This window comes from Tasmannia lanceolata, unplaced genomic scaffold, assembly GCF_043159265.1.
Source record: "Tasmannia lanceolata isolate RefF3 unplaced genomic scaffold, GAP_Taslan_0.1 ptg000005l, whole genome shotgun sequence".
NCBI lineage: Eukaryota > Viridiplantae > Streptophyta > Magnoliopsida > Canellales > Winteraceae > Tasmannia > Tasmannia lanceolata.
The window spans coordinates 10,632,907-10,648,147 of record NW_027518682.1 but is presented as its reverse complement, the minus strand read 5'-3'; the positions used below and the strand labels follow the sequence as shown (position 1 = coordinate 10,648,147).

Sequence of the window (15,241 nt, the reverse complement as noted above, 5' to 3'; positions counted from 1 at the left end):
CCCACTTTGGATCCAACTTCTTGCCTGAGCGTCGGGAAAGGACGATGGGTCGTCTTACTGCGAGGACCAACTCTTCTTGAAACGTTCTTGGCCAAACTCTCTTGTTGAAGGCTCGGGACAACCGCGATTGGTAGCAATCAAGTTCAGCAAGTCGTAATTTAACATTGTCTTTGGTGAGACACTCTTGGATGGCAATCCGTAGAGATGGGATTTGGAGCTCTTGGATGGCAATCCAAAGCGTAGGGCGTGAACCCTGTGGCAGTTCGACATGAAATGCAATATGCCCACAGTGCTTCGTCAATCCGCTCATGCCAGTCCGTCTTTGACTTAGAAACAACCTTCTCAAGCAACTTGCAGAGGGTCTTATTGAACGCCTCCGCAGGCCGTTGGCAGCTGCATTGTACATGGTGGAGTACCTTGTCTTGAACCTGAATTTAAGACAGAGCTAGTTCATCAAGCTATTCTTGAAAGCTTTCCCATTATCAGTGGTGATAAAGGGAGGGATGTCATATCGAAAGATGATTTGATTCTTGATGAACTGGACAATAGTCTCCTTCTTTACTTAAGAGGGACGACTTGAGCACATTTGGAGAAGTAGTCAGTAGCCGCCAAGATGTAAAAATGTTGCTTCAAAGACTTAGGCAATGTACCAACCACGTCGAGGCCCCAGTTGTCGAATGGCCACGATGCCACTGTAGGATGAAGCAGCTCAGGGGGTTGTCGTATGTAGTCCCCGTGAAACTGACAAGGCGTGCATCTCTCAGCGAACTTCATTGCATCTTTCACCATCGTGGGCCAATAGTACCTCATCATTTTTACTTGGTCATGAAGCTTTGGTCATGACTGGTGAGCTCCACATACACCAGAGTGAGAGCTTGTTGGAAGACTTCATCGACTTATCCTTCTCCAATACATGTTAAGAAGGTTCCGTTGAATGAGTGTCGATAGAGCTGGTCCTTATGATAGAAGAAACGAGGAGCACGACAACGGATTTCTGTCTTGTGCTTGGGGTCTTCTGGGAGCTTTCCGTGCTCTAAGAAGTCGATGAGGGATTGTCTCCAATCTTCAATTTCAGTGTTGAAGACAAAGACATTCTTTATTTGTTCCTCAGACTCGATGGGGGGAGGAGGCATCGACACTGCCCATCTTCGACATAGTGAATCATCTTCGACATACGTGAACTATCTTCGTCTCATCTGGAGATAAGGAGCCATCGTGGCGGCCAAGTTAGCGAGAGCGTCAGCTTGCTTGTTCTCATGTCTTGGAATGTGCCCAATCGTGATGTCGTCATACTGTCCCATGAGTTGTGTAGCACGACAATGGTAAGGCACGAGGTGTGGCTTACGCACATCGTACTTCGTCAAGAGTTGGTTGATGACAAGCTTGGAATCCCCATGTACTTTGAGTTGGGGAAGCTATATTGTTTGAGTACTTATGAGTGAGAACGAACAAGAAAGGCAGGATGTCCTTTTGTGGAGTGACAAAGACAACCCCAGCAGCTGCACCGGCTCTTCGAGCAGCCCCGTCAAAGAAGACATTCCATGAAGGCAGAAGGTCCACAACGAAGACTTCTTCATCCGGGAGATCCTCATGTAACTCCCAATCAGCTGGAATCGGGTGGTCGACTGAGGAGTTCGCCTGCTTGTCCTTTGACGGCCTTTTGTGGGACATAAATGATGTTAAACTCCAAGTGAATTAACGCCCATTTAGCTAGTCTTCTTGACAGTATTGTTCTTGACATGATGTACTTCAAGGGATTGGCTCTCAAGATTGGGTGGACTGTGTGCGCCAACATGTAATGTCGGAGCTTCTTTGTCGTGAAGATGAGTGCATGGCACATCTTCTTGATTGGAGAGTAGTTTAACTCGGCTCCCACCATAGTTCGACGAAGGTAGTAGAGGGCATTCTCCTTCCCCTCATCATTGGTTTGAGCAAGAAGAGCGCCTAGGGATCTGTCTTGTGCTGTAATATAAAGGATCAACGGCTTCCCTGAGATTGGTGCCGCTAAGATAGGAGGCTTCAGGATGTATTCCTTGATGTTGCGGAGGGCATTCTCCTTCCCCTCATCATTGGTTTGAGCAAGAAGAGCGCCTAGGGATCTGTCTTGTGCTGTAATATAAAGGATCAACTGCTTCCCTGAGATTGGTGCTGCTAAGACAGGAGGCTTGAGGAGGTATTCCTTGATGCTACGAAAGGCGTTCTCACAGGCTTTGTCCCACTCGAATGGGACACCTTTCTTCATCAGCCTGGTAAAGGGGTCACACTGTCCTGCGAGGTTGGAGATAAACCTTCGGATGTGCGCAAGCCGACCTTGAAGGGTCTTCAAGTCATAGATAGATCGAGGCTCTGGCATATTTTGAATGGCAACGATCTTTGCTTGATTTATTTCGATGCCCCGATTGCGGACGACTAACCCAACGAACTTTCCCGAGGTAACTCTGAATGCACACTTAAATGGGTTCATCTTTAGCTGGTACGTCCTTACTTATCGAAGACCAAGTGAAGGTCCCTCAAGTTGCTCCCTCTCCTTGTTTTCACCACCAGGTCGTCGACGTAGCACTCAACTATTTTATGGAGAATGTCGTTGAAGATCCTCTGCATGGCTTGCTGGTATGTGGCACCAGCATTCTTGAGTTCAAAGGGCATGACCTTGTCACAGTAGATTCCCTTTGGTGTGCGAAAAGAGGTGAGCTCCTCATCTTTAGGTGCCCTGTAGTTGCATCCACCATGAGCTTCGTAATCGGCAGAGGAAAATCATCTTTGGGACATGTCTGATTCAAGTCACGGTAGTCTACGAAAACCCGGATTTGTCCAAACTGGGACTATGTTTGCAATCCACGTGGGATATTTCACTTCTCGAATGAAGCCAGCTTCTTTAAACTTGTTAACTTCAGCCTCGATCTGTGGTACTAACTCTAGCCGATATCGGCGTTGAGCTTGCTTGATTGGGCGGACGCCATGTTTTACAGCCAAGCAGTATCTTTGGATAGAGTCCGGGCATTTCCTGGTAACTCCGAGCAAAAACTTCCCTATACTCGAGTAGAAGCTTCATGTATTCGGCTTCTTTTGGTGTTAGTAATGCGCTGATGAAGATAAGTTTTAGGTCTTCTTCAGTACCGAGGTCGACTTGTTTGAGCTCGTCCACGGTGCTTGTCCCCCCTTCTTTAAAGGTGGGCTGAGGATCTTGAAGCCCTTTCGAGTCTTCATCGTCGGAGGCCTCCTTGACCGTATGATGATGGACTTCAACAACATCTCCATCCTCAGATGCCTCGACATCCTTGACCACAATGCTGGAACGTTGGTTTGTGTGGACGATGGCGTGGTTTCTTGCTATCAAAGCACCATCCGTTGAAACTTCCAAGATAGCTTGGTGATTCATCCTTGAAAGGGATGATGCTCTAAGGATCATTCTTGGCTTTTTGAGCGATGAACATGGTCCTTTGTCTGCGTCTCATTCTCTTCGTCTTCTGCAAGTCTGATCTTTCCTTGCCATTGTGGAGGCATGGATGATCGCATACCCCAGTACGGGAGGACGAAGCGGGGTGGGCTGCCGTGGTGATATTATGTTGACCTAAACGATCAAACGCCGAAATACGATGTGGTTGTTCTCCAATACGATCGAAGGCAGAAACACGAGTTTGGGTGGAGCTATCCACATGGGAGTCTTCAACAACCTCGATTGTGATATGTTGCACATTCGCCTTCTTATCCCGTTTTGAAGCTCGAATGGGAATTGCCGTACTATTACCGATACCGGCCTTGGAGGGGGGTACTTTTTCGCCAGTTCTTACAATATCGAGTTGTGTCTTGATAAGGCAATGAAGCTCTTGATCCGATGGGAGATCCCCAAGCTGTTTTTTCTCTCCCTTTACATATCCAACTGCCTGGAATAACTTCTATAGCTTGGGATCAATCCATGCCATCTTGTCTTTCCGATTAGCAGTTGACTTGTTGATTAGCATTTTCGACGTAGAAGCCTCAACTGCTTGTGGGGAGGCCGGTGCAAGTTTAAGAAGAGGTTGTTGGATAACCTTGGTTTCAGTGAGTTGAGTGACCATCCACTTTGGAGAGGACCTGATCAACTTTAGAAGTCAAGACGAATCGGGCCTGCCCTTCCTTATGTTTGGATTGTGGGATGTAGCGGAAGACGGGACTGGGGGATGCCGCGGTTGCTGCTACTGAAGTTGGAGTTATCAATGGCTCAGGTTCCTTCTTTGTTGGCTGAGAAAAAGGAGGAGACTGTGGGTGTGTTCGGCAAGGCTTCTCATTCTCGCCCAATTAAACAGGCGAGAAACGGATTGATGAGAATCTTGGAAACGACTATTAGTCGCTCCAAAGAATCCTTGCTTTTAGCCTAAAAAGAAGGCAAAAGTTTAGAAACAGGCTTAGCGGGCCGTACTGCCGAACAAGATTTTGAGATACTTTTGCGCTTTCTCATTCTTGACGCCTAAAAAATGGGAGAATGCGGTTATTTAATGGTTTCTGAACACACCCTGTTGCCAGTTCGACTGACATTTTGGTTCATTGGTCTTGAGTATAGAAGCTGGCAACGCTTCGGCAACCGTCTCATTCTCCAAGTAGAACTTGGCATCAGCATAGTGAACCTTCGCCTTGGTGAATGGCTGCTCCGCAACAACTCTTTTTAAAATCTCGTCTTGGCTATACTTGAAGCATTGGTGCCATGAAGATGGTACTACTCTGGCTTCGTGCAACCATGGTCGACCAAGTAGGAGGTAGTTAGACCAAGGTTCTGAAAATCGGAATCGAATCATAAATCGTAACAGGGTTCGAATCGTATCGAATCGTAAATCAGATTGTAAATCGCAAGATTTTTTCAATATATATATAAATGAGAAAAAATATTAAAAAATATAAAAAGGTAAAAAAATAAGAATAAAATGAGTAATTATCTATTTTTCATTTGAAACTATTATATTAAATATAAAATTCCATGATTAGTAATCCGAAGCACAAACCATATTCATCGCACAATAAATTACTAAACAAAGCACAAACTATATTCATCATATAATAAATCATTATATAATTTATCACAACAGTAAATAAAGCACAAACTCAAATCTATAATAATCATCATGCAAAGAAATGTCAGCAATAAACAAAGCATTTTGAAATGATTTTCATTTTTAAATCACAATCAGTTCTCAAAATCCAAAACAGACAGAATCATAAAAATCGTAAAAAGAATTGCACGATTCAAAGTCGAATCTTACTTAAATCGTAAGATTTTTACGAAAAAAGATTCTTCGTCCGATTTGAATCGTTCAACCCACGAATCAATTTGAATCGTAAGATTCAAATCGTAAATCATAAGATTTTAACAATAGAGGGTAAGACGTCTTGGCCTTCATCACATGGAACAACGCCATTGAGGATAGCTCACCAATTGTGAACTTTAGGCAAATCATGATAAGTGCTCGTTGTGAACCATTGTTGAAGCCTTGAATCACCAATTTGCTACGAGTCTGGTCGTTGATAGAGAGACCAATTCCTTCTAATGTCTCCAAAGGCATGATGTTAACGGCCGAGCTCACAGTCAACAAGAATGCGTCGGACTCTATGCTTTCCCACGTATCCAGTGACATAGAGAGGCCTGTTGTGAGGACGAGAGCCTAACTGGAGATCCTCGTCAGTGAAGGTGATGGTGGCCAAGCATAAAGTACATGCCTTAGACTCCTCATCCATAGAAACCCTTCCTTCGTATTGCTCCGTTGCTCCGGATCTAGCCAAAGCATGAGCCAAAGCAAGGCGAGCCTCCTTGGGCAGTTGCAAGGCATCAGAAAAGTTGAGATGAGACGAAACTTTATTAAGATGTTTAGCCAGGCAATCCTCTCTTTCAGGGCTTTGAGTAATGTCACTTTGAGGAGTGTCGCTTTGAGGATCTTCATTTGGAGAAGCATCTTGGGTTGCGTTCACGTCAGAAACAACATAGCAAGTGACAACGTAAGCTGCTACACATTTTTCTTGAAGGAATTCTGTAGGCATGAACTCCAACATGGTAATTGGCCTACGTGGAGGCTACTGGAAGATCTCTTGTGGGTTGGCACGTGGCACTCGAGGCACCCCATTCTTCCTTATTGCCCTTCTCTTCCTCGGCCTCATGTTGGGTCGAGTCCGTCTTGGGCGTCGATGGGGCATGACAGGCTGTCAGAGATGCAGACGCCTTCGACGAGTGACGACGGTCCATCCTTCATCATCCACGGGCACCTGTTGCTGTGGTAGTGGAGTGATGCCCCCCGTTGGGTAAGGTTGTTCACTTGAGGGATGGGGAATAGCTTGCCCCCTGTGCAATAGTCTTGACACTAAAGTTGATGACGTTCCTATGCTTCGATGGGGTAGTTCCAAATCGGGAGGTGGTGCCAGGAGATGTGTCGGATCAAAAGACCCAAAGCCGATGGCTGTCATGTTGGTGGCGGCTATATCATCTAAGGCAAGGCCGATCTTCCCATCGCGAGCCAGCTCCATTATCTTTTCCTTCAAGATGAAGCATTTCTCGATCGGGTGGCTGACTACTCGATGGCAGCGACAATACTTGGGATCATTGATTCGTCCTGCTTCATCGAGCTGCTTCGATGGCGGTAGCTCTATCAATTTGTGTTGGAGGAGTTTGTCGAACATTCCCGAGACTTCAGTCTGGGAAAATGGTATTGCTTCTTCTCCAACTCCTTAAGGCTCATCTTGGCCTTCCCTTTGTCTTGAGTTGGAGCGGGCTCGACTTTCTCCTTCTTTTTGCCAATCTTGATAAGATTGGTGGTGATGCTCACAACTTCCTTCGTTTTTGAGGATTTTAGTTCTTTTTTTTTATCTCTTTCTTATCTTTGTCTTTGCAAGGATCCACAGGACGAAGGTCTCCGTGAGTGGCGATGCTGAGCTCCATGTCATGAGCTCGGGTGGCCAACTCTTCAAAAGATTGAGTTTTGATTCCCTGGAGGATGTAAAGAAGACCCAATGCATACCTTATATGCACATGTCAATCACCTATTGCTCTGCAAGACGGTCCTTGCTATTGAGAGCCAGGTTTTTCCATCGTTCGATGTACTCAACGATGGGCTCGTCCTTCCTCTGTCGAGTGGTGGCAAGCTCCACCATGCTTACGGTCCTGCGAGTGCTATAGAAGCGATTGAGGAACTCGCGCTCGAGTTGGTCCCAAATGTCAATGGAACCAGGCTCGAGGTCTGTGTACCAGTCGAACGCATTGCCACGAAGCAAGCAGACGAACTGTTTCACCATGTAATCACCAAACGTGGCATTGTTGCATGTCTCCACGAAGTGGGCGACGTGTTGCTTTGGGTTACCCCTCCCTCCAAATTGTTGGAACTTGGGAGGCTGGTATACGGCGGGCATGCGTAACTCCTTGATGCGTTGGGTGTACAGCTTTGTGTAAACTAGTGAAGATTGAGGAGCTCCTCCTTACTGGGCATGTATGGTGTCTGCTATCATGGTCTGAAGTTGCTGGACCGACAGCGAGGCCACGGAGGCGTGGGGAACATTTAGTGTAGGAGTGTTCATAGCAGGGTAGCGTGCACTCGCCTGTTGTTGTTGTTGTTGTTGTTGTTGTTGTCTGGCACTAGAGGGATCCACTTGCGGGGTGAATTCCAGCGGGTGGGATGGGTCTACGCTTGATTCTTGGTGATGGCTCGACTCGAGCCTGTTCATGAGTTCAGCGATTTGAAGGTCTTTCTCCTCGACCGCCTTGTTGAGTCCTTTGAGTTGCTCGGCCATGGGGATGACTTGCTCCTCTATGGTGGTGGCATCAACCATCATCGCGTGTCGGATGGAGATAGGAGAGCTTCCCCGAGATGGGGAGAACACTGATCTAGATCCGGTCCACGACCCGATGCTTGACCTCAAACTTGTAGAGGATCCATAGAGATCGGATTTGGTCCTTGGGCTAGAGACAACTTTTGTCAGCGGTCGTCCTTTTACGTAGTCGACTGGCTCCATGAGTTGGGGAGAGTCCCGCCGTTGTCTTAGCGCGCGTTATGAGGCCAAGAAGAGTGTTGGTGGAGGAAGACGGGCTGGGCGAATTAATCTTCCAGCCCCCAGCGGTAGTACCTAGTGTAGAAGCATCTCCGTTCTTCCCGACCATTTGAGTGTTGTTGAGAGTAGGTGAATGTTGATTTGATCGAAAGATGAGAAGAGAAAGGCGTCCCACCGGGTGTGCAAGAAATTTGTCGACGACAAATTTTGCGAATTCGAAGAAATCACTAAATTGGAGGACAAATTACAACGAAACTTTAATTACAAGAAAATGTGGTACAATTTTCTGGAATCCTCTAACTAACGATCAAATTGACGAAGACACCGTTGAATTTGGTGAAGATGAGGGCTTTCGTAGCGTAATTCTCGTTCTTCGGGCATATCCAACGTAGGTTTTTGGATGCTCCAGTGAGAAGAAGTGACTCATGCCAAGTTGATGGAGTAAAAAAAGGTAGGGGCAAACCGAAAACAAGTTGGGTAGAAACAGTGAGGAAAGACTTAAGCGCTAGGAACATAATAGGGAACATGACCTTGGATAGGATAGAATGGAATAAAATGATCCATGTAGATGAACCCAACTAGTGTCGGGATTGGACTTAGTCAATTTGAGCCAGGTAGATCCTTTCACCTTCTTCATGAAAATTTCCTAAAGGATTCATTAGCCGACCCCAACTAGTTTGGGACAAAGGCTTAGTTGAGTTGAGTTGAATTGAGTTGCAATTCTTATTGCAATTGAAGTGTAGAAAACCGAGAAATACCTTCTCGAATAAGGATCAAACATGATTTGCAACAAACGTCAAAAACGATTCAAAGAAACACACAAGATTTGCGTGGTTTGGCAGTGTCTTCAGCCAGTGTCTTCAGCCATGGGAGAAGAATTTTCACTATTTCAGTCTTAGGGTTACAAACTCTTCTTCTTCGCCAAGAAAACACAAAGGAAATCTCCAATCTCATAACCCTAACATGTGGCTTATATACCAATGCCACTACACGAAGAAATTTATCGAAATATCACTTTAGTGAAACACGAAAAATGAATTTTCCTTTTGCTCGCGTCACTCACATTAATCCGTCAGGGTCCTGTATAATGCTAGAGTACAAGATATCTGCACTACATGATGAATGAATTATGACAATTTGATGAAGTTGGAAACAAGCAACAATCAACAAGTCGGATTTTCGATGCAAGGTAGAAGTTGAAGATTTTTTTTTTTGGAAATTGATGACATAGTGAAAGAAAAAAGGTGGAAATTGGAGAATTTAAATTCTAATGGTAAAAGACAATTTCCGGAGATTACACAATCTAAGTGGAATTCGAACAAGAATCTGAATTTTGGATCATGGAGAAATGAGAATTTCTTCTGGATATGGCTCTAATACCAGATTTGATGTAGATTTTTTTGTAGATCTGACCAGGAAATTCATCTTATCAAGAATTCACTCAAGAAAAGAAAAGAACTATATGCTGCGAGAATCTCCCTACAGTGAGCACAGATCAAGAAACACAGAGTAAGATCAAGAATGTAAGAAAAATTGCTCTGATACCAAATTTGATTTAGACTTTTAGTAGTTCTAGAAAGTGTCTTCGAATTTGATCCAATTTCCATCTTGAACAACAAGAAATGCAGAATTTTAATGAGAAAATCAATCCAAAACCAGTAACTTGCTTTTTTTAGAAGAGAACTAGAACATAAATGAGGGGAAAGAAACTGAAATTTTATTTAATTTCAATGAAATTGATAGCAAGAGGTGTACTTAGCTCAGCTTAAAGCTCAAAACTGAGATGAAGAAGTGGAAGGCCTTCTGGGCTGGATTTCCTTTCTAAGATTAGTCAAAACTCCTCATACAAGTGTTCTCTCCCAATGCTAGGGTTTCAGCTCTGCAATTCAAATCTCATCAAAAGTTATCAAAAGTCCCAAATAAGGGAGACTCTTCCCTATTTATAGAGGGTTCCCTCCCTTTGCATTCAAAGCTCACTACAAAGCTCCTCAAACACTCACTAATTCAAGTATATCACTATTACAATTACACCTACAAAACATGGAAATTACACTAATGCCACTTAAGCTTTTGTACAATTATGCCATCCTACTACCATTGGCCTATCATACTTTGGCTGGGATCTAGTCCTCATCAATCAGGCCTCTCGATATGCACGGGATCAACGAGACATGGGGAAGAGGAATAGACGAGGAATCCAGGAAATAGAGGGCTGAGACAAGGCGATATGCCCGAGATCAAAGAAATGGAGAACCCTGTGGTTATTTTAAATCTTTTAGAGGGATGAGACAAGGCGGTCCACTATTTTTGTGCTTATTCATTTTAGCCGGGGAATTCTTGAGCAGAGGGATTTCTAGGCTTTTTCGAGAGGGGATAGCTTCTTACTTTGTGAGGAGTAGATACAGCATTCCCATTACTCATTTTCTGTATGTCGACGACCGGTTATCTTTTCAAATGGGTGCAAAAAGAATTTAACTCAGATTATAAGGTTCCTTGGAATGTATGGGAAGGCTTCAGGCCAACTCATTAATAGAGGAAAGAGTTGCTGTGCCGTCGATGAGAAGATGTTGTTGTGCTAGAAAAACTCCATCAAGGATATTGCAGGATTCATGTTAAAATCATTTCCCATTCAGTATCTTGGGCCTCCCTTGCACATGGGAAGGATGATAACTGCGATTTTGGGCTTGTTAGTGGAAAAATTCAGGAAACAGATAAAGGGGTGGGAACGGATATTCCTTTCCCAGGGAGGGAAGCTTATCCTCATAAATCATGTGTTGAAGCATTCTAATTTTCATTCTGTCTGCTTTTAGCCTCCCTAAGAAGGTAATTCGGAGGATTGATAGCCTGTAGCTAACTTTTGGTGGGGTAGCTCGTATCTTGGATTGAAAACCCATTGGGTGGGATGGAAACAGATTTGCAAACCAAAGGCTGAAGGAGGACTGGGCTCTAACTTTAAGTCTTTGGTGGATCTATGGAAGGCTTTCCAAATGAGGACTTTGCACAAGCTGCACGTCTGAATTCACTTTGCTGCGAATTTTTACTATCTACCTATGGCAGAGTGCTGCACCTCAGTATGATGGAAGGCAACCGCTATAGCTCCAAGCTTTGGAAAGAAATACTGGGTTCGAGAGAAATCTGGAAGGATGACTCAAGGTGGTTTTTGGACTGAAATCTGGTTGGGCAGTAGGCCGCTGGAGGAGTTCTTTGGAAATGGAGATAGGATTGATCTCTAAGCTAGCATTCAGTACCTTATTTGCCCAGTGAGTGGCTGGAAGCTAGATCTTATCTCAAGGCACCTCCCAAGTCGGTGGGAAGCTATTTTCTCTGGTCTGAAGTTATCTCTCTCTGGCTGACTGGACAGTTTGATTTTGGAGTAGGACTGTTTCACGGCTGTTCACTGTCAACTCCGCTTGGATCCGCTATCTTCTCTGATTTGGGCGAGGTTTTAAATCTCGGTTTCGATTATCAGCGAAACCGAAACGTTTCAGTTTCGGTACGAAATTTCGGACGAAATCTTGTAAAAATTTCACCGAAATTTCACCAAAATTTCCGAAATGTTTCACTGAAATTTCTGGTGAAATTTTGTACTTTACCGAAACGTTTCACCGAAATTTCCAAAACGTTTCGGCCAAGCTTGGTACTTTTCCGACTCAATGTGGATTTCGTTTCATTTTCCAATGAAACCGAAATATTTCGGCCGAAATTTAAAACCATGGATTTGGGATGTATGTCGTGCAAGGGCTGAGAAAGTGAACTGGTCATAATGTGTTTGGGGTGCAATTCTGACTAGAGTTAGCTGTTTCGGTTGGAAATTATTTCATAATGCCATCTCTGTTGAGGAGAGGATCAAGGTTAGGGAAATCCATTTGGCTTCCAAATGTGTTTGCTGCCTCCATAGCAAATCTGAGTCCGTCAATCATTTATTCACTTTTAGCGATTTGGCGAAAGAAATTTGGGCAATGTTCGCCAGGATTTGGGGGCTAGATCTGATCCATCTTTAGCCTCTATTGAGCAGAATAAAGTCTTGGTATGCTTGGGGAAAAAGAGACGATTTCATGCAGATTTCCTCATGGGCAGCACCCCCTCTTTATTGCATGTCAAATATGGAAACAAAGGGTGCCTAAGAAGGATTTTTTTTAGTCTTGTAGGGAGGGGGGCGAGGTTACAATTCAAATGTTTGGGTGCTGAAAAGGATTGTGGAGGATCTTAGTTCGCTGACTTATTCTGCTAAGGAGTCTCAGGAGCCATCTATGGAGGAAAGGTTATCTTTGGAAATTCCACGGATCAATAGTCGGGCACCTAAATGAGTTAAAGAAACCTGGATTTGGTGGAAGAGGCCTGGTGCATTGAAGCTAAACATTGACGGGGCAACTAAAGGCAATCCAGGAATCTTCCTAGGGGGTGAGGTTCTTAGGAAAGAAAAAGCATCAGTTATATTTGCATTCTCCTCCTATAGCAACAGTACGGATATGGTTGCTAGTTGCTGAGACCAGGGCTCTTTTGGATGGGCTTCGTCTTTATGTGGCCAACAAGGTTCAAAACCTCATTATTGAGACGGACAACAAGGCTTTGGAGGACTTCTCTTCCAAGAAAGGTTCGTGCCCCTGGTCCAGTTATTATTATTGGAAGGAAATTCAAGTTCTCTTTGAATTCTTGATCCCGGTAATTCAACACCAATACAGAGAGGGCAACTGAATTCCCAATGCTCTAGCTAATACTACATGTGCATCCAAGGCTAGCTCATTCTATTCCTGATGGAGAGATATGCCTCTTAAAGCTCGAGGCATTGCCCGGTGCGATGCGATGGGGTTTTATTGTTTCCCCTATTTTTTCTATGTATGGGGTGATGTCCTTGTGTTGTGTGTAATCTATAGAGGCTTTGATTGCCTCCTTGGGATAAAAAAAGAGCTAAAGATTCTTTAGATACACCTTCCCTACCCAAACCATCTGCCACCAAGTTCGCAGATCGCCTCACAAGCAGAAATGCAATGGATGATGAACCAATGATAAAAATCTTCATCAAAATATATGTCAAATCTCCATGGATGATTTTGCGATTTTTTTAGCCACCGGATCACATTTAATGAGTCTCCTTCCACCAAGGAATCCATTTGATGGTGTTGCACTAGCTTTATCCCTTGATAGACCGCTCGAACTTCTGCTTCTGTGGCATCTGTTACCCCGATGGGTCCAGCGTAGGCCCATAAAACCTCCCCCAAGTCATTTCTCAAAACTCTTCCTTGGTTATTCTTCTATCAATACATCTTGGCAGTCCGTCCTGGACTCCTGGGTCTGTGATCAATTAAAAAATATATAGATCTTAGGGAGGTTATGTTGAATTTCAAACATTGTGCAATTAAAAAAGAATCAAATCAATGATTTTGCATTACTACATTGCGCAAAAGAAATAAAAGAAAAAATAAATAAAAGAATTAAAAATGCTGAAGAATCATTTGTGTAAATTACTAAAAGTATCTAGTTCTACCAGAAGAACTTAGTACAATTTCATAATGGCTGAAAAAGTAAATATCAGCATCAATGTCAAGTTTCATTCAAGAACAAGACCTTAATAGTTTCTTTTGCAAAGAACCATTCCATGTTTCCATTTGGAATGTTACAGCCATCGTATCCAAATTGAGTTAAGTTGTATCATCAAGTTTGGAACGAAACAACCTTCCCAAGAAGGACATGTCATCAAATGTGGAATGACATAAAGACAACTGTAAACATCATTGAAACATATTAAGTGCTTATCTTGGCCAAGAAAGGAAGATTCATTATGAAAACCCAGACCCTCAAATTTTTTTTTTATCAAAACCCAATGTTCAATATGGGATTAATCTTATTAGGCATGAATAACAGTTGATGTATGGGAGGAAAATAAAATAAAAACTTTGCCGGATCTGAACCCTGAGGATAAAGTGGTTCTAAACAGTAAGTTGAGCAAACAAATAGGTTCAGTTTTACTAGGGTTTGCAAATATTGTTGACTGGACAGAAAGGCTGTAATAAGATCAATTATACGATTTAGATTCCCCCAAGAATGGATGAAAAAAAAAAATGACAGTCCAGATGTAAAAATAATTGCATGGATGAGAAAAGTGTATATTTTATAATATAGAGAATAAAACTCAGTTTTTTGGACTGATCATATGGTTTGAAAACGATGCTAAGCAGTTTGTAGGCTTGAGGAATGAACGATCTTAGATGAAGATGGGGAAGAAATTAAGATGAGGATTGAGAAAAGAAGAATATAGGATTTGAAGCAATAACAAACTAAAATGCAGGTCCTAATACTTGGGACAAAGTGAATAGATAGGAGAGTTGTGTTATCATCCCAAGGCATCACATCAAAGGAAATAAAGGCCTCACACCTCGAAAGTAAACTTTACATCCACGGTTAGTAACTTAGCATTGAGTTGCAACTATGGTATATTTCACTGTCGCAAGTATGGTATATATCATATATTTCACTGTCCCAAGTATGGTATATATCACATCGAAATCGGCACATTTACACATGTTAGATATAAAGTAAACTATTGAAATATTTACACTAGTAGCTGTCAGTTGGGTCGTAACTGGTTGGTTGATATTGTTCGGTTGAGTCTCAAAGTGCTTTAATTTAGATGTTTATATCACTATTGAACATCATAGTGCTAGTAAAATCCAAGAACATATTTCGGCAGAAAATGATCTGGATGTACGGTCCTTGTGCTTTCTGGGTGTTGGTCCATTTTTGTGTGTCTTCTAATTAAGCTGATATTGTTCGGTTGGGTTTTGGTACATCATCAATGGCAGGAGCCTCGTGCACTGAGCCTCGTGCACTGGGCCACCCTTCTTTTTGTTCGGTTGGGTCTTGGTATGTCAGCAAGCACGGCTTAATGGATGATTCCTTAAGTGATAGGACAGAAGCTTTCTAAGACATTTGGTTTGAAGGAACCGCATGCTTGCTCGGCAGAGCATGAGACAAACAGACTGTGATGGGTAGACCATAGATCTTCAACTATTTATGTTCTCTATTGGACCTCTCAATAGGATTTGAACCCATAATTCGAAATACCTCGACTTTTTCAGAACAGGTCGGAATCGAAGAACCTTTTTTTTTTAATTGATACATGTAAAGAACTTTTCCAACCTAGTTTATCATTTAATTAGGTATGTTGCCATTGTTTTCCAGTTTTTATCAGAGGGTTGTTTCCGACATTTGAACTTTGAAGGCAGGAAATCTCATTGGGTTT

The 15,241-nt window shown here is 43.2% G+C and overlaps 1 long non-coding RNA gene across 1 annotated transcript in view; it reads left to right on the top strand.

The window, feature by feature from the left end:
- Positions 1 to 15,241, top strand: part of LOC143876611 (uncharacterized) — a 37,695-nt gene extending 22,454 nt beyond the window's left edge. Inside the window, exon 3 of the long non-coding RNA XR_013250430.1 lies at positions 14,802 to 15,241. This is a non-coding gene — a long non-coding RNA (uncharacterized LOC143876611). The remainder of the gene's footprint in view (positions 1 to 14,801) is intronic.